The 20,116-nt window shown below is 42.8% G+C and overlaps 1 long non-coding RNA gene across 1 annotated transcript in view; it reads right to left on the bottom strand.

Moving 5' to 3' along the window:
* LOC140635537 (uncharacterized) overlaps positions 1 to 4,124 on the bottom strand; it is a 37,996-nt gene extending 33,872 nt beyond the window's left edge. The window contains exon 1 of the long non-coding RNA XR_012032850.1: positions 3,743 to 4,124. This is a non-coding gene — a long non-coding RNA (uncharacterized lncRNA). The remainder of the gene's footprint in view (positions 1 to 3,742) is intronic.
* Between the last annotated feature and the right edge of the window lie 15,992 nt (positions 4,125 to 20,116).

Raw genomic sequence — 20,116 nt, 5'->3', positions numbered from 1 at the left:
AATAAATAAATAAATGTGAAAAAAAAAAGAAAAATACAATAAATGAAATTAACACTCGGTGGAGGGATCCCTGGGTGGCGCAGCGGTTTAGCACCTGCCTTTAGCCCAGGGCTCGATCCTGGAGACCCGGGATTGAATCCCACGTCAGGCTCCCGGTGCATGGGGCCTGCTTCTCCCTCTGCCTATGTCTCTGCCTCTCTCTCTCTCTCTCTGTGTGTGACTATCATAAATAAATAAAAATTTTAAAAATATATTTAAAAAAAAAAAACACTCGGTGGAATAAATAGCATGATAGATGAAGCAGAAGAATGAATGAATAACCTGGAAGACAGAATAATGGAAAGTAACCATGCTGACCAATTGAGAGGAAAATAATTTTGCAAATTGAGAATAGTCTTAGAGAACTCAGTGATTCCTCCAGGCATAATAATTGCATTATAGGGATCCCAGCAGAAGAAGAGAGAAAAAAGGGGGTGGAAAATTTACTTGAAGAAATAATAGCTGAAAATTTCCCTAACTGGGAGAAGGAAACAGACATCTAAATTCAGGAAGCACAAAGATTCCCCCAGAAAATCAACCTGAGGAGGTCCACTCCAAGACACATAGTAATTAAAATAGCAAAAAGTAGCAATAAAGAGAGAATTTTAAAAGCGGAAAGAGAAAAGAAGACAATTACATATAAGGGAAAACCCATAAGGCTATCCACAGATTTTTCAGCAGAAACTCTGCAGGCCAGAGGGAGCAACATGATCTATTCCAAATACTAAAAGGAAAAAATCTGCAGCCACGAATACACTCTCCAGCAAAGCTATCATTCAGAATAGAAGAGAGTTACTCAGACAAACAAAAACTAAAGGAGTTTATGACCACTAAATCAGCCCTACAAGAAATATTAAAGAGGACTCTTTGAGTGGGAAGGAAAGAACATAAGTGAGAATATGAAAAGTAAAAAACACAAAAGCAGTAAAAATAAATATATCCAGAAACATCAGTCAAGGGATTCATAAAATAAAAGGATATAAAATATGACACCATATACCTAAAAAGTGGGGGGGGGGGGGGCGGGGAGAAGGAACAAAGAAAGGCTCAAACAACCATCGACTTAATATAGACTGCTATGTGCAGAAGATGTTAAATACCAACTTCATGGTAATCACAAATCAAAAACCACTAATAAACGTGCAAAGAATAAACAGAAGGGAATCCAAGTATATCACTAAAGAAAGTCAACAAACCATGAAAGAGAGCAAGAGAAGAGAGGGTCAGAGAAAAACTACAGAAACAACCCCCCAAATAACTAATAAAATGGCAATAAACACATATCTGTGTACAATTACATTGAATGTAAAAGGACTGAACACTCCAAAAAGACATAGCGTGACAGAGTGGATAAAAATACGAGACTCATCCATATACTGCCTATCAGAGACTTACTATAGACCTAAGGACACCTGCAGGGATGCCTGTGTGGCATAGTTAGGCATCTGACTCTGTTTTAGCTCAGGTTATGATCTCAGGATCATGAGATTGAGCCCCACATCAGGCTCCATGCTACTCAGAAGAAGTGCATTTGAGATTCTTTCTCCCTTTCTCTCTGCCCCTCCCACTTGTGCTCTCTCTAAAATAAATAAAGAAGTCTTTTTAAAAGATTAAAAAAAAAAGACATCTGCAGACTGAAAGTAAGGGAATGAAGAAACATTCATCATGCAAATGGATGTGAAAAGAAGGCCGAGGCAGCCATACTTCTATCAGAAAAATAGACTACAAATATTTCTACTGTTCTTTCCATCTTTCTTCTCCTTCTGGTGTTGTAATTACCCATATGCTATATTTCAGTAGTTGTCCCACAGTTCTTGAATATTGTGTTCTGCTTTTTTCAATCTTTTTTTCTCTTAGCCTCTCAGACTTGGAGGTTTCTACTGCTACATCCTTAAGCTCAGAGAGTCTCTCTTCAGACATGCCCAGTCCACTAACAAGCCCATCAAAGGCATCCTTCACTTCTGTTATACTGTTTCTGATAGCTAGCAGTTCTTTTTTGTTTTTATCTTAGAATTTCCATCTCTGCTTTTAGGCTTGTTTCATATACTTGCTGCTTTATCCATTAAGGCCCCTACATCTTAACTATAGTTGTTTTCAATTCCAGCTCTGATAATTCTAATATTCCTGTCATTTCTGAGTCTGTTTCTGAGGCTTGTTCAGTCTCTCCAAACTGGGATTTTTGTCTTGTGTGCGCCTTGTGAATTTTTCTTGATACCTTACTTGATGTACCAGGTAAAACAACTGCTGTAAATAGGCCTTGAGTAATGGGGTGATGTGGTACAGGAAGGGGATGCATTCTATGATCCTGTGATTGGGTCTTGGAGTTTCAGGGAGCCTGTGCCCCAGGACAATGGGCTTCACCACTGCTTCTCAGTCCCCTCCTTCTCAGGTGAGACAGGATGGTCAGAGGGAGCTGGAAACAAGCTATTTCCCTTCTTCCAGGTCAGTTAGGCTCTGATATTACCCCAGCAGGTTAGGCTCTGGTAAAATAATTTTCCCTGAGGGCAGATCTTGTTAAGAACAGAATGCTCTTATTGCTTCAAATGGTTCATTTACCCCTCCCTCTCTCAGAAGCACGAGGGGAATGTTCTCTGGTATTCACTGTGAGAACCTCGTCAAAACTGGAAGGTAAAACTCACAAAAGTGTGGGGGGTCTTCTGACTGGGTCCCCCTGATGTTTTGTGGCTCATTCCTGTCCACACTGAGACCCTGGCAATGTCTCCAGTACAGTGTAGGTTTTCCTGCCCCTGCATCGGGTCCCATGGAAGTTTCTGTTGTCCTGTGTCCTGTCACTTGTCCTGTGACTTCACTTCTCGGACAGGCCTAAGGAGAGGGGTCACTGACTCAGTTTGTTCAGCTTTTCTTGTTATGAGGGGGTGAGTGGTGACTTCTGAGCTCCTTATATATGGAGCCGGAATCCTAAAATCCTTGACTAATTATCTTTACTTTTAGGCATTCTCTGGACTTGGCTTAGGCATTCTCTGACTTTTGTGCCTGGGTTAAGTGTCCCCTCTATGTGCCCTTCTGGCACCCTGCACTTACTCTAGTCACAACCTAGAAAATCAGGCAATTTCTAGGATAATTATGGCACATGACCCAACCATTACTGGTCACTGAAAGCTTTCCAGAAGGACAGGAATATCATCAGAGCCCTGAGGAAAAGGACAAGTTAACCAGGTGGAAAGAGCTTATTTGTTTCTTCCTTCCTTCCTTTTTTGTTTTTGTTTTTGGTTTTGGTTTTGATTTTAGTTTTTTTTTTAGCTTGTTTCTTTTTCTTTTCTTTTTTGTATATTTTTTTTTTATTGGAGTTCAATTTGCCAACATATAGTATAACACCCAGTGCTTATCCTGTCAAGTGCCCCCCTCAGTGCCCATCACCCAGTCACCCCAACCCTGCCCACCTCCCCTTCCACTACCCCTTGTTCGTTTCCCAGAGTTAGGAGTCTCTCATGTTCTGTTCCCCCCACTGATATTTCCCACTCATTTTCTCTCCTTTCACCTATAAGCTTATCTGTTTCTATGACTGTCTCCCTTTTTAGATTCTAAACCCCTGGAGGACAGACTCCACATTTTATTTATATTTGTATTCCCAGTGTTTGGTAATTGTTGAAGGTGGCGAATGAGTGAAATTTAATAAACTGGAAAATTAAAGAGAGGGCTGGGTATTAGTGTAGAACAATAAAAGCATTGGAACAAACCTCACCTTGTGTCTGTGGAACCCCCAGTAGTCTGGTGAGCTTGGAGTGGCACGTGGCCTGTGAAGAACTGGGACAGACAGGCCGGCACCAGCTGATGGAGGATGGTGAATGCAGACAGTGCAGGAGAGCCACAGGCCAGTTAGCAGAGCAGCCCTCTCTAGGCACCCCTGCTTCCTGCAAAGCATGACTGTGAGCAAGTCAGTCCCACAGTAGAGTTTCCTAGATTCCACGTCTGCAGCTGAGAAGCGTTTTTAAAATAAAACTCTTAATGAGGCAAATGGGTGACTCAATGAGTTAAGCATCCATCACTTGGTTTTGACTCAAGTCACAATTTTAGAGTCCTGAGATCAAGTTCTGTGTCAGGCTCTACACTCAGCATGGAATCTGTTTGAGATTCTCTCTCTCCCCCTCTCTTCCTCTGCCCCTCCCCCAACTTGTGCTTACTCATGCTCTCTTCTCTCTCTCTCTCTCAACTAAATAAAGTCTTTTAAAAAAATAAACTTTTATCACTGCAAATAAAGAATGGATTAACTCTCCACAAATATTTAAAATGTTTGATAGCCTAGACAGGCCCAGTTTTTCTGCTTAACTGATGAGGGCCACACCAGTTCCCTAGGATCCCCTCTCCCAGGGCACCAACAAACCCTCCACTGCATGCCAGCCCCAGGAGGCCTGGTGCTTAGCGGGTTCCCGTCCCCAGGGGCCAAGACAGGGCTCTGAGTCAGTGAAGTCCTCTTGTCTATGGAAAGGGTAGTATTTCCTTGGACATTTTCTCATTGCCACAGAAGCAATGTTTGTCCAGAGACGAACACAAGAAAGGACAATACTTCTTGTGAGCACGAGTCTCTGCCAGGTGGGCTTCCCTTGGCATTCGTGGCTTCATCTCTTCAGCTGCTGAAGGCCTCCCCGAAATACCCCTGGAACAGGTTCTGCCAATGGAGTTCCACCACTAAATTAAAATGTTCAGCTACATCACTGTGAATAATTAACTCAGGGACCTTTCTTAAAGCAAAGCATGTGACACCGCAGGATAAGGCAAAGCAGAATTAAAGGAGAGGAGAGGCGGCAATCTGGTTTTCTGGATGCATCTAAGTCATTTTTTAATTTTGAAATTCACAAGGGTGAAAACAGATGGCCGATAGGATAAATTCCACCGCCTGCTTTGTTCAGCTTGCTCAGTGAACTACAAGTCGGGAAAGTTCCCATTAAAAATCTGTTTTCTCTCAAAAAATTGGAAGCCCTGGCATCACTGGACCCATTTTCCCACGACAGCTCAGCAGATTAAAGCTGATGGCAGCTGCCCCTTGTGGGGCTTGAACACCCTCCAGACCCCACAGCATGGCCCCATCTCCAGCTCCTGACCATGCTGCTCATGGAAGCGTACCTGCCTGGCTCCTCACTGCCAGGCAGCTGAGCTTTCTGACCCCTGAGTCAAAGATCCCTTAGCTCCTGTTATTTTTAAAATTATTTTTCTAGGAAATAAGTAAATCTATTTTCATTTTTATTTTTTTAATTTTAACCCAGAATGTGGCAAATATGCATATATATACAATGGAATATTATTCAGTCTTTAAAAAGAATGAAATCCTTAGCTCTTTGTAAACCTTCCTCTCTTTCATCTCCTGCTCTTTTTCCAGCCTCTTCACTCATAACAGGCAAAAGTGGTTTTCTTGTCCTGAGAATCTCATTAAATTATTTTTATGAAACACCATAGATAGAACTTGGACAGGGCTCACACTGACTTTCCTATGGGGTGTAAAAAAAGTAAAAGACCAAGGGTCCAGAGAAATGATGTTTTGTTCTAGATCTGCCTGCAGCCTATTTGGTAACCACTGTATCCTTGGCGACAGCACCACGCCTAGCAACAAGAAGATGCTTGGTTACACACCTTACCAGGGTCTCAGGGATTCGCCACTTAACCAGTTGGTCCTCAAGTTTCATCCAGCTCTGGTTTCTGTGACTCTGTAAGGGCAAGGACGATTTTCTGGTGGCTTCACGTGGTAGAATGACAGGTTGATGGGCAAAGACTGGAAAGTCCATCTGATGTTATTTCAGTTGGCTAGAGCCTATAAACATTCATTGCTGCTGTGCTTAGTTTGGACATACAGAGATTAACAAGATACAGGGTTGGTTCTGGGCAATCTCCTGTGATTGATGACTAGAAAATCAGATATTAACACAACCCCTAAGCCCATACCTCTTGCACACTTGTACCAATATCACCTTGTGTTCTTTTGTCTTCTGACCTTCCCTCTGGGAAAGTACTAGCAACTCTGAGACAGAGTATCACAGTCCCCTGGCTAAGAGCTTCCACTTGCAGTTAGGAGAATGGAGTCTCTATAATGTTATTAGTTACAAACAGAGAAGCTAAAATGCTTATTCCTCTGGGAGAGGCAACCCAGACCTCAGATTGCATTAGGATCTGCATGATTAACAGCAGCTCATTTCCTGGATGCTGACTTTGGTCAGGGGAGTGAAGGTGAAGCAGAGGGAGTGGCTCAGCACCAGAGCCTCAGGTCAGCAAGGACAGGGAAGCTTCTGTCTGTAGTGCCCAAGCTACCAGGTAACTCTCAGCTTATGGTCAACTCTTGTCAAAGTACTTACAGGCATCAGCCTACTTTTCTGTAATCTTATCCCTAAACTGATCTATTGCATTGAAAAGGGATCAAAGTTCAACCAGACCAGAGAAGACTATTGCAAATGAACCAAACTACAGTGGGGAGTCTTGCAGGCACAGAGCCACACCCTCACTGGATCATCTCTTTTTTTTTTTCTTTTTAAGATTTATTTATTATGAGAGACACACAGAGACAGGCAGAGACATAGGCAGAGGGAGAAGCAGCCTCCTTGCAGGAAGCCTGATGCAGGACTCAATCCCAGGACCCCAGGATCAGGCCCTGAGCCAAAGGCAGATGCTCAGCCACTAAACCAGCCAGGTGCCCCATTTGGTTGTCTCTTGCAGGGCTGTCCTAACCTCTCTGCAGTGCTCACACATGGGGTGTGGTCTGAGATGTGCAGGGCTCACCCAAAGCCCAGCCCTAGGGCCACGCAGCTGGCCTACCGGCTGGCACCTGCTCTGCACCATAGCTCAGCATCCCCTCTTCCCTATGGCTATAGGGAAATATAGCCATTTAGTGTCCTGCACAGGCCTCAGGGATTCATTCTGATCTGAATGAGGCAGGAGGGCTTTAACATCCTTGAACTTTCTGAGACTCAACAGGAAATCTGTGGTACTTGCCATGTGGCATTAGTCTGGTCCCTGGTATTGCTTTGTTCCTAAGACTGAGTTTCTCCCCTTAACATATGGTCCTGTTCTTATTATAGCCACTGGGTTTTTCCTTTTTCCCTTCCCTGAACCCCATCCATGCCTCTGGGATCCAGGTCTTCCCAGCCTCCTTCCTTTTTTTTTTTTTTTTTAAGACTTATTTATTTATTTAAGAGAAAGCACAAGAGAGGTGGGCAGAAAGAGAGAAAGGGAGAGAGAAAGAAAAACAGACTCCCCGCTGAGCAGGGAGCTGGACATGGGGCTTGATCTCACATTCCTGAGATCATGAGATCATGACCTGAGCTAAAAGCAAGAGTAGGACACCCAACCGACTGAGCCCCCTTCTGGGGAAGAGCTGGGATGGCTGTGGGGACAGGAAGGGGTAACATGTCAAAGTGTCTGCACCAGTGGTGGCACACTGAAGCCACTGAGCCTTGTGCAAGGCTGATCCAGTCCCCAGTGTAGAGATGAACAGTGGAGATATTAAAGCTCAGGGCAAAAGACCATTTCCCAAGATCACCCAACTGGGGAGCTGAAGAACAGGGGTTTGAAGCATGGTCAGCCTGGCTTACAGGCTTTTTGTTCTTATCTCTCCACCCTGCAGACTCCCAGGGACCGAAGCACAGCTCCAAATGCAGCTGAATCTGGGCCTCTACCTGCCAGCCACCAACCCCTCCCCTGATCCCAGTGATTTCTAAGCGCTGCTCAGAAGGATCTGCCACAGCTCAGTCCTGTCCTTTTGTTTGGAGTCCCTCCCTACAATGACTTAACCCTGTGTTGCCAACCAAGAGGCCGCCTCTCCCTCCCCCCGTGACTCCCTTCCCTCCCCACCCCAATCCCTGCCACAGCTCTTAGTGCACATGTGCTCCCCTCTTTCAAACAGATAAGTAAAATCTTTTTAAAAATAAAATAATATAAAGCTGAGTGTAAAAAAAAATTAAACAGAACTGAGATGACATTTGCAATATCCCAGATGATATTGCTATTGAAATCAGGACACTGCACAAAGAATAGGATATAACAATGTCACTCCGGTATTTGTTAAGAATGTAGCTGACAGGCAGCAAAGGCAGAGGAAAATCAGGGGTTCTGTGCACACATCTAGTCGTAGCAACGCCTCTTTTCAGGAGGGGCCTCAGCGACCACTGCTGACAGTTTTCTTCAGGCTCCATCAATGTTTTCCGTTGTTTAAAGACACACATTAATTTAAAGTCTCCTCCCATTCTCTCTGTAAATTACAGCATTCAGATGAAGTGGCAGCTGCTGTAATTAAGACACAGTTAATTGCCTATCTCCTTAATTGCAATGATAGGATTTTGACAGTTTGGTAAATAAGAATTGTTTGGTTTCCTCTGGCAACTTCAGCCTTGGCTTTCCTCACAAATGCTGAGTCACCCAACTCAGGGACAAAGGGCTGCTGTTGGAGGAGACAGGATGGGGAGGAAGCCAGTTCACCTGCAGTTCCGTCTCCGGAGCCAGAGAGAGAGGAAACCACAAAAGCAGAAAGTGTGGGTCATGGGGGCACAAGAGGAAACACACCCAAAGTCGAGAGCTACCGAGTGCCAACCCCGCTTCTAACCTCACATCTTCCCACTGTGCACAAAGGATGCTCCTCCATAGAGGCAGAAAAGAATGGTGGGTCACAGCAAAAACTTTGGGGTCACGTGGCCTAGGGCTCAGAGCTTTTCTTTACCTTTTCTGCGTGTGTAACTGTGGGCATGTTCTCAAATGCTTCCTGGCCTCATTTGCTTCTGCCGAAAAGGACTTTGCTGCAGCCACTTCATAATATTTCAAGAATTAAAAAAAAAAAAAAATCTTATAAAGTGCCTTAGCAACACATCAGGCTCCTGGTGAGTGGTCAGCAAATGGAAGTCACATAGAAAGCATGACTCTCGTTCCAAAACAAATGTAAATAAATTTGCTTTTTTTTTTTTTTTTCTGTAAACTGAATCTTGATCATAGTCTACCTTCCAGGTTCCCATCTCTGGCATTTCTCTCAGGTCTTGCCACTTTCTAATAACATTGATTCAGGGAGCCAGAGTCCAAGTGATTAGCATCAAAAAAACTGGATCTAATTTTCAAAGCCTCTCCAAGGCAAGAAGATGCCATGTTCAATGTTGCTGCAGAGAAGCAGAAGAGAAAGAAAACAGGTTTCTACAATAAAACAGTGCCTACCTGGTACGGTCATATCCTACCCTGGTCATTCGTAGCCCTCAACACAAGTCTTTTAGCTTCAATTGCACTGTGACAACCATGTTATTTGTCAGCCCTTGCTTCCCAGAGGCCACACTAAAAAGGATGCTAGTGAAAATGACACCTGGCTCTTTCCCAGTACCACTGTTTTTGTACTCAAATTCCTGTCCTTTCCAAAGTATAAAGTGAAGGGTGCATTGTTATACATTATGTAACACTGTTTCAACAAATGAATGAATGGAGAGAGGTGAATGGGTGGAAGAACTCCATTTAAAAATAAGAGTTCCTTTAAGGAAGGTGAATCTTGTCCTGCTCACCACATATATGGGTTTGGCTCTGCAGAGGTGGATTCAAACAAGAGAGGGACTCCCTGTGTTTTATCTAAACAAAGTCCAAAGGAAGACAGTCAAGGGTGTTTTGGTAGCTTCAAGATCCTGAGGAAGCTAGCCTTCTTCAAGCTTGCTTTTCCACCCTCCTAAATGCATGGCTTCCAACGCATGGTGCCAAGACTACTCAAATCCCAGCATCTTGCCTGCATTCTTAGGTAAGAAAAGGCCATGCCTCCTCCTTCAAAGGTATGTCCCAGGGAGGGTACCAAACACTTCCAGTGGCATGTACTAGCTCAGAGTTAGACACACAGCCACACACACATGTGGCAAATACTGCCCTGGCCACTCAGCCTGCTGACACTGCAGCAGACCTCCCCGAGCACTATAATCGTTGCTCAAGCAGGAGCCACTGGAGGCCATGGTCCAAGGCAGGTACCTCACGTCAACAGCTTCCAGCCACCTCAGTGCTTACCTAAAAACCAACCAACCAACCAACCAAGACATCACTAGCCAATCAGAAACCTCAGACATTGAATTTCTAAGATGAGACAGAAGCACTTCTTAGTCTTTGGGCTTTAAGAAGCCTGTTGCATTTCTCCTTGCCTGAACCTAATCCCCCAGAGCCTAGACTCTATGCTAGTAGGGATCCATCCTTGCTCAAGCCAACAACTTTTCTGTTCAGTGTTCATCCATAGTCTGTTAGTCCTTACACATATTTCTTTTTTATTTGAGATTTATTTGAGAGAGACAAAGTGAGAGAGAGGGAGGGAGAAGCAGATTCCCCACTGAACAGGGATCCTGATGAGGGACTTGATCCCAGGACCCCAGGATCATGACTTGAGCTAAAAGCAGATGCTGAACCAACTGAGCCGCCCAGGTGCCTATTATACATATTTTCTTAAACAGATGAAGTGGAGGCTGAGAAATATGGTCTTTGGTTAAGTCAATCCTGACCTCAGCTAAAAATTGAAGATTCTATTACTGAAGAGGAAGAACAGACTGGATATTGGGAGACAAATAGTAGCCTTTATCATACCCCAAAACTGAAGAAGCTGGAGTTTAAACAATGACATAAATACATAACCACACTCCAACATCCTCCTCTTCCCCAAACTTGCTAAGATCTTGAGAGGGTTTTGCACTTCTTTGTATAATGATATTGTGGGCTTGGGGCAATATTATCTAGGTCTTAAGTGGCCAGATGACCAAGTGACATTCGTGTTTAAGTAAATGAGGCCATGGGGCATAGACACCTGTCACTGGAGCCAGAGAAAACAGGGAAGCACTTGTTTCTTTAACTCCTCCACCTGCAGTCCAGTAAAAAGAGCACTTGGTCTTGAGGTCAGGGGTTCAGAGCTGAATTAGGAACCAAAGCTCAGCCATCTAAGTGAGTGAGTGATTTTGTGTTGGTGCCAGGCCAGAAATAATAGTTATGGCAACTAATACCTGATGAGATGTTACCACATGCCAGGCACTGTGCTGATTTTATATGTATTGGTTCTCTATTCACCACAACCATCCTGTGCTATAGATAATACTATTATTATTATTGCCACATGCCAACCAATAAGAGACATTAGGGACTAGAGATTAAGAAATAAACAATGAAGAGGCACCTGGGTGGATCAGTCAGTTAAGCATCTGACTCTTGGTTTTGGCTCAGGTTGTGATCTCAGGCTTGTGAGATGGAGCCCTGCATCAGGTTCCATGGAGCCCTGCATCAGGCTCCATGCTCAGCATGGAAGATGCTTGAGATTCTTTCCCTCTTCTTCTCACTCTCCCTGCTCAAGCTTCCCCGTTCTCTCTCTTTTAAATAAATAAATAAGTAAAATATTGAAAGAAAAGAAAGGAAGGAAGGAGGGAAAAAGGAAGAAAGAAAGGATAAACCAATGGAACTGGAAAAGCAGCACAGTGAGAATTTGACTCCAGGTCTTTGAGAGAGCAAATTTCTTGCTCTTAACTAACTTACTAACTTAAGCTGCTTCTCACAAAGAAGAGAAAATACATGCGGGCCTTAAAACATCAGGGCTGACACACAGGTAAACAGGACATAGTGACTGGGTGTGTACAAGTCAGATGGGTGAGGAAGGCTCCCTAGATGAAGATTGGATGGAAATCAGCTAATCAAACAAAAAGAGAAACGTGTTCTAGACCCAGAAAGCAGCACACAAAATGGCACGGCCATCACTGATTGTGCAGTGGAAGCTGAGCTCCAGACATTGTCTTCTCAATCAAAAAGAATCAGTGAGGGAGGTGCTTCATTTATCATGAGGAAGATAGACCTCAGCAACCCCCCAGTGTATGTTTTGTTACCTGCCATTGGCCACAAAGAAAGACAGAAAAGCTACAGTTGGCTGAGATAGGCCATGAATCATCCACTGGGGCTGCACCCCTTGCAATTGGAACCAAACTGGGGTCATGTCAGCAAAGAAGGAGGAAGGGAGGGGGAAGGTGGTGGGAAGCAACCAATGGGCTCAGCCTGACACTTTTGCACTGAAGTGGAGGGTGAGGTGAGAGCAGCCCCGTGAGACTAACAAAGGAAGGACAGAAATCACTTAGTGAGGTGTTAGCGATGAGGGCTGAAGGGGAAGAATTTTTAGATGATTCCCAAATGTATGGCTTGGGTGACTGGGAAGTCAGTGATTAAATTAATCCCTGGAGGGCAGGCTAGTGAGATGCATTGTCTTAGTCAGCTTGGGCTGCCAGTTCCACAGGCAAGGTGGCTTCTACAATAGAAATTTATTTCTCACCATACTGGAGGCTGGGACATCCAAGATCAAAGTGTCAGCAGATTCAGTTCCTAGCCAGAGGCTTTTTCTCAGGTTGCAGGTGGAAGCCTTTGCACTGCATCCCCACATGTTGAAAGAGAGATCTTTCTATTTCTTATTCTCCTCTAAGTGCACTAAACCCATCATGGGGATCCTACCTTCATGACCAATCTAAACCCAATTTCCTCCCAAAGTCCGCATCTCCAAACACCATCATACTGGGGATTGGGGCTTCAACACACGAATTTTAGGGTGGCAAATATTCCATCACAACATGCAAAAATTGATCTTGTGACTTAGGAGACATTCTATTGTTTTGGGATTCTTCAGAGACTTTCTTATCTCTTGGTTTATTGGGAGGGTCAAACCAATAAAGCAAGTAAAAGTGTTTTTACATCAGCCTCCCTATAACAATCAGTTGTCATCATCACTTAAATAGAAAGCACTTTCACTTAAATAGAAAGCAATTGGAGTGACTACCTAGTGATCCTATTTCCTCAGTGGCTACATTGATGCTATATGATCCCAACCCCTGACTGACAGGCTATGGTATTGTCATATCAGTTTTGATGCCCCAGGGTGCCAGGAAGCCCTGTGTCTGGGGTCCCAAGACCTGCCCTGATGCCTGCCTCTTGAGGTTTGGTGACTCTCCTCATTTCTCCACTCTAATGGCTTTCCAAGAAATTAATTTTTCATCAAGTTAATGGTATTCATTTATATAACTTAAAACCAAAAGAATTTTATCCAACTTGGTAAGGTTTTTTTTTAAATCACTTTATAAGGTATGATCAACATACACCTGCGTTAAATCTTCCAAAGCATATAATATGCCACAATCTCTCATATGTGGTACTCTTGCCAAAAATGTTTACTTAGCATCTAATCATGAGGAAGTGAGGGGGAAAATGAGATTAACACATAGACTGTGAGACATGCTATATGTCACCTAATGTGGACTCATAAAGTAAGTCATTATCACAGAATGCCAACAAAGTCACTGTTAGGGATTAAAAGAGGCCAGTGTAATTACCAGACTCAATGTATGAGCTTTGATTGGCTTTTGGATCATTTAAAAAAATATATTAGCCTTAAAAACATTTTGGGGTCAATTTGGACTTTGTATGAATGGTATTATTACATTAGTGTTACTTCTCTTCTGTGGGACAATATACTGGGGTTAATGAAAAATATTCTGATTCTTTGGAGAAGTGTCAAAATGTTTAGGGTTGGGTGTCATGAGGTCTATTTTCAGATGATTCAGAAAAAATATATAGATAACACGGCAATATATGGAAATGAGGTGAAAGCATATGGGTGTTCATTGCATTATACCTTTAACTTTTCTGTAAGTTTGAAAATTTTCTAAATCAAAAACAGGGAAAATGTCGTGCAAATGTCTTACAGAACAGATTTATGTCAACAAATGAGAGTGACATGCCTACTGTACCTAGTTCTTGAGGCTGGTACTGACCTCTAGAATTATAATTAACCTTTGCTAACTATCAAAGGGCTGCCACAAGCATTATCTCTTATAATCCTAATGGGAATGAGCCTCACGTGGTAGGTTTTATTGCCCTACTTTGTATAGCCAGGGTGCAGAGTCGACTGGCAGAGCCTCAGGACTGGGGCCTGTGTCTGACCATGAGCCACCTTCGTTTTCCTTACTCCCTCAGGGCCAGTTCAGGACGAAACACCTGGCAGGTCCTGCTGCAACATGATGTAGCATTTGGCTGGCAAAGAAAAATTTCTATTTTAATTTTGTTATTTTTTTAAATTGAAGTATAGTTGCCATACAGTGTCACATCAGTTTCTGGTGTACAACACAGTGATTGGATGATTCCACACATGACCTTATACTCACCACAATAAGTGTAGTCACCATCTGTCACTATACAACATTATTACAATATTATTGACTATATTCTCTATGTTGTACTTTTCATCTCTGTGACTCATTCATTTTATAACTGGAAGTTTGTACCCCTTAATCCTTTTTTACATTTTAAAATTGTTAGAGGTGTATTGTGTTAGAGAGCTCTGAAATTTTGGGATTAAAATTTTTTAAAATTTGCATATAGTTGATATATTATGTTATGTTACAACACAAGTGTAGGTGCCATCTGTCACCATACAATGCTATTACAATACCATTGACTACATTCCCTCGGCTATACCCTTCATTCCATAACTGGAAGCCTGTATCTCCCTCTCTCCTTCACCCACTTTGCCCATCCCCTATACCCTTCCCTTCTGGTAGCCATCAGGTTGTTCTCTGTATTTATGGGTCTGATTCTGCTTTTTGTCTACTGGTTTGTTTTGTTTTTTGATTCTATATATGAATGAAATCATATGGTATTTTTCTTTCTCTGTTTGACGTATTTCACTTGATATCAAGCCCTCCAGGTCTGTCCATGTTGTTGCAAATGGCCGGATCTCCTTCTTTTTTAAGGCTGAGTAGTAGTATTCCATTGTAGATATAGACCACTCCTTTATCTATTCATGTGTTGATGGACATTTGGGCTGCTTCCATCTTGGCTATTGTAAATAATGCTGTAGTAGAATTACTGGATTGCATGGTATTTCTATTTCTAATCTTTTAAAATATTTTATTTATTTATTTATTTATTTATTTATTTATTTATTTATTTGAGAGAGAGAGAACAGGGTGGTGGTGGTGGGAAGGGGAGAGACAAGCAGACTCCATGCTGAGCACAGAGCCTGATGCAGGGCTCAATCTCACAACCCTGAGATCCTGACCTGAGCCAAAATCAAGAGTCAGAGGCTTAACTGACTGAACCACCCAGGCACCCTTCTATTTTTTATTTTTTGAGGAAGCTCCACACTGTTTTCCACAATGGCTGCATCCATTTGCATTCCCAACAGTGCATGAGAGTCCCTTTTACTCCACATCCTCTCCAATACTTACTTCTTGTCTTTTTGATTCTAGGTATTCTCACAAGTATAAGGTGATGTGTTATCATGCTTTTGATTTGCATTCCCCTGCTGATTAGTGTGGAAATTTTGAATTTTTAAGTAAGATTTCAGGACACCAGAAACTTGAGAATAACTTCTGAAACACTGCAAAAAAACAAACAAACAAACAAAAATCTTCTTTCTCCTGGGCCTTCTTTTAAGCCTTCCTTTACTGGAGCAGTCTCTAGTGTCTATGCTCCATCCCTTTCCCAGCATTTGATTGGAGGCAGAAGGAGCATGCAGGGGTTGTGGTTCTTTTTGAGGGAGAGGAAATTGGGCTTTGGATGCGTCTCTTAGACAGAGCTTCCTGGGAAACACTGTTTGAGGCAGAAATTTGCATGGGAATGTCTGTTGCAGTGAACAGCGGATGAGTGGAGGATCTAATAAGTGGATAAGCTGAAAGGGGAGCCAGTGCCCTGGAGAGCTCCAAGGCTATTACAGAACTTCAGAAATGTCCCAATCTTGGCCAGGAGGCTAGACTTCCATACCCCCATATTAACCACTCATTGGATGTGGTCTGTTCCAGGAAGGATGTGCAGTCTTGGGAGAGGCTACTCCTTTTAGTTGAAGGAAATTCTTTGGGGAGGAACTGAACTGTGACCTGTCAGAAGGCAATAGTTTCAGCTGGAGCACTAGAACCTAAATGGAGATCCAGGAGGTGCAGTCTGCCTCTACTGAGCTCAGATCCAGCCATACTGTTTATTATCTTTCTCTCCCCTTCTTAATCTAGAAGAGTTTCTCAGCCTTTCTTTTCTCTCTTGACTTCATCATTTTTAAAGATTTCAGGCGAGTTATAAGGAAGCTTGTCTATCTTGCCTTATGACTAAAGTTCAGGTTATATTCTTTTGACTCAGCATCTTTCCTCTCTTAACAGATTCTGTGCTACCCCGCAGGTGATGTTACTCGGTCTCATTAGTCTTGTGGCCAGAAGGGGAGAAGAGGGTAGGCTCTGAAGGCCAGGGGTGACCTCTGCATTTTCTCCTAGCAATCAAGCAGAGGAGAAACAACCACCCTTAACAGAGGAATGGATCACCTCTGCTGGCCCAGGGAATTCAGATGAGTCTGAGTTTTCAAGGTCCTGAAGTGTAATGACCCCTTTTTCCTTATTCCAAATCTTAGGTTGTCACTCCTTTCCAAACACGGCCTTGACATTGGCACAGCAAACTTTTGGGATTGTTCTCTGGGGCTCTGATACCCTTATATTTCAGAACTGAGCCTGATTTTCACCTGTTTCTGCCCTCCTGCTACAGCAAATCAGTCTCTACATATGCTGCAAAGGGGGTCCTCTGCTTTCACATGTTGCCTAATTAATGATTAATTATCCTGAGATATTCACTATCTTACTGCAAGATACATGGGTACTCATCAAGAGCCATCCAATATCATTGCCTTATAACTACTTCTTCCTCTGACCTCTCAAATGCCTAAGAGACTGTACGTGTCAGAGTCTATCCTACTCATATCCTGTCCTTCTGTACAGTAAGAAAAGTCTTAACAGTTGCTCCACTACAGAGAGCCAGGGGCTATCCTTGCTCTACTTACTACCAGTGGTGAGGTCCTCACCCATAGTCTGCCAGTGGGTGATGGAATTGCAAAGTTCAGTTCAGGATCGCCTTTCTTGGGCCGACTCTTTCAAATCAGATTCACTGGGTAAAAGACTCTGAGACAGAGAATTTCGTGGAGGTGACTTACTGGGAAATAGTTTCAGGAACTATTCCTGTAATGGAGTGAAGGGACCAGAGTTAGGTAGAGAAAGAAACTGAATTGAGAAATAACAGTTCACCCCCAGCCAGCTGATTCCATAGGGGCCACTGGAGCTGGAACAGCCCTTGAGAGCTGTCCAAACTGAGGCCAGGGGACTGGGCCTTTGTGTCCTCCTGTTGCCCAGTCATTGGAGGTGGACTGCCTGGAAGTGGGAGCATAATGCACGGAAGACAGTTAGCTTTAGCCAAAGGCAATTCTCAGAGAGGGATTGAGCTGTGAGTTATCAAGAGGCAACTACATGGGCAGCCCAAGTGGCTCAGTGGTTTAGCACCGTCTTCAGCCCAGGATGGGATCCTGGAGACCCGGGATCAAGTCCCATGTCGGGCTCCCTGCATGGAGCCTGCTTCTCCCTCTGTCTGCTTCTCCCTCTCCCTGTGTCTCTGCCTCTCTCTCTCTCTCTGTCTCTCTGTCTCATGAATATAAACAAACTCCTTTAAAAAAAGAAAAAAGAGGCAACTACACACTCTAAGCAGATGTGAGAATGCTTTGATCTTAAAGGAGAGAATGTGGGATCATTACACTTTTGTGGTTAAAGAGCTCATCTGTCTGAAAGGTCACTCCAAGTCATGATTTCTCTCGTACCAACCCTCATGGGAATCTAAGTGTCCTGTGGCATCCTGACCTAATAATATCTGTGATATAATTAATGAGATCAAATATTAACAGCAGTGTCCCCAGATTAGAAGATTATTCTAATGTTCCTAACCATATTTTTCTATGCCATCTGAATTATGAGAAAAGTATTATTTTAAGAGAATATTTCCATATCCTGTGCAGTTGAGGAAGGCCTCGGAGCTCTCTGATGTCACCAGGGGACAAACCTGAGATTTAAGTGGAGAGAGGATTACGCCATAGAGAGCTAACAGTGATCCTGGAAAAGAGCTATTTAATGAATTAAATTTGAAGGTAAGATTTGGGTGTTATAAGAAATGTGATGATTACTTCCCCAGGTAGTGGTCAAGGTGACCTTGTAAATTTAGCCTTTTGAGAGAGTCACATGACAATATGACATGGTAGAATGAGAGATTAATAGCATTATGACCAACTTTATAGGATGATCCAACTAATACACTTCTAAATGGAAGTTTCATATTCACAAAACCCAGAGGGCAAATGGAGAACATTTTAAAGGTGAAGAGAATTGAGGACTATATACGAGAGGTCACTAAGCTTGGCATGAGCTTGAAGAAATTTCTATCAATGAACATTTTTATGCACAAGCAGTCCTCATTGTTTATTTTTTTTTAAAGATTTATTTATTCACGATAGACATAGAGAGAGAGAGAGAGGCAGAGACACAGGAGGAGGGATAAGCAGGCCCATGCCGGGAGCCTGACGTGGGACTCGATCCCGGGACTCCAGGATCGCGCCCTGGGCCAAAGGCAGACGCGAAACCGCTGAGCCACCCAGGGATCCCCAGTCCTCATTGTTTAGAGTAACTTATGATGATTTACAATCCACATGACCTCTTATACCGTGTAGATTACTCATCATATTTTGGGTTTGACTCTTTAATTAAATGTTTGTAAATTTACTTAATTTATATTTTTGTATTTTACATATATGGCATAAAGCTATCTAACTCTTTATTATTTCCTTCCTTCTGCTGGTTTGGGATTTTGTTTGCTCTTTTTCTAGCTCCTTTAAGTGTAAGATTAGGCTGTATATTTGAGAATTTTCTTGCTTCTTGAGGTAGGACTGTATTGCTATAGACCTTGCTCTTAGTACAGCTTTTGCTGTGTCCCAAAGATTTTGGAGCATTGGGTTTTCATTTTTATTTGTCTCCATGAATTTTTAAAATTTCTTCTTGGATTTCTTAGTTGACCCATTCATTGTTTAGTAACATTATTTAACCTCCATGTACTTGTGCTCTTTCCAGATTTCTTCTTGTGGTTGATTTCTAGTTTCATAGTATTGTGGTTGGAAAAGATGCATGATATGACTGTGATCTTTTTGAATTCGTTAAGACTTGTTTTGTGGCCTAATACTTGATCTATTCTGGAGAATGTCCCATGTGCACTTGAAAAGAATGTATGTTCTACTGCTTTAAGATGGAATATTCTGAATATGTCTACTAAATCTATCTGGTCCACTGTGTCATTCAAAGTCACCATTTCCTTGATGATTTTCCGTTCAGATGATGGCTGCCCATTGATGTATGTGGGGTGTTAAAGTCCCATTATTATTGTGTTATTATCAATTCGTTTTTTTGTTATTAACTGTTTATATATTTGGGTGCTGCTATGTTGGGTGTATAAATATTTACAATTGTTATGTCTTCTTGTAGGATTTTCCCCTTAATGATTATATAGTGTCCTTCCTTGTTACAGTCTTTTGTTTTATTTTTATTTTTTATTGGTGTTCAATTTACAACATACAGAATAACACCCAGTGCTCTCAGTGCCCATCACCCATTCGCCCCCACCCCCTGCCCTCCTCCCCTTCCCCCACCCCTAGTTCTTTTCCCAGAGTTAGGAGTCTTTATGTTCTGTCTCCCTTTCTGATATTTCCTATCCATTTCTTCTCCCTTCCCTTCTATTCCCTTTCACTATTATTTATATTCCCCAAATGAATGAGACCATATAATGTTTGTCCTTCTCCGATTGACTCATTTCACTCAGCATAATACCCTCCAGTTCCATCGAAGCACGTCGAAGCAAATGGTGGGTATTTGTCATTTCTGATGGCTGAGTAATATTCCGTTGTATACATAGACCACATCTTCTTTATCCATTCATCTTTTGATGGACACCGAGGCTCCTTCCACAGTTTGGCTATTGTGGACTTCGCTGCTATAAACATCGGGGTGCAGGTGTCCCGGCGTTTCATTGCATCTGTATCTTTGGGGTAAATCCCCAGCAGTGCAATTGCTGGGTCGTAAGGCAGGTCTATTTTTAACTCTTTGAGGAACCTCCACACAGCTTTCCAGAGTGGCTGCACCAGTTCACATTCCCACCAACAGTGTAAGAGGGTTCCCCTTTCTCCGCATCCTCTCCAACATTTGTGTTTTCCTGCCTTGTTAATTTTCCCCATTCTCACTGGCGTGAGGTGGTATCTCATTGTGGTTTTGATTTGTATTTCCCTGAT

The sequence above is a fragment of the Canis lupus genome, chromosome 6 (genome assembly GCF_048164855.1).
Source record: "Canis lupus baileyi chromosome 6, mCanLup2.hap1, whole genome shotgun sequence".
Lineage (NCBI taxonomy): Eukaryota > Metazoa > Chordata > Mammalia > Carnivora > Canidae > Canis > Canis lupus.
The sequence above is the reverse complement of the archived record's forward strand: the minus strand, read 5'-3'. Positions and strand labels throughout refer to the sequence as shown.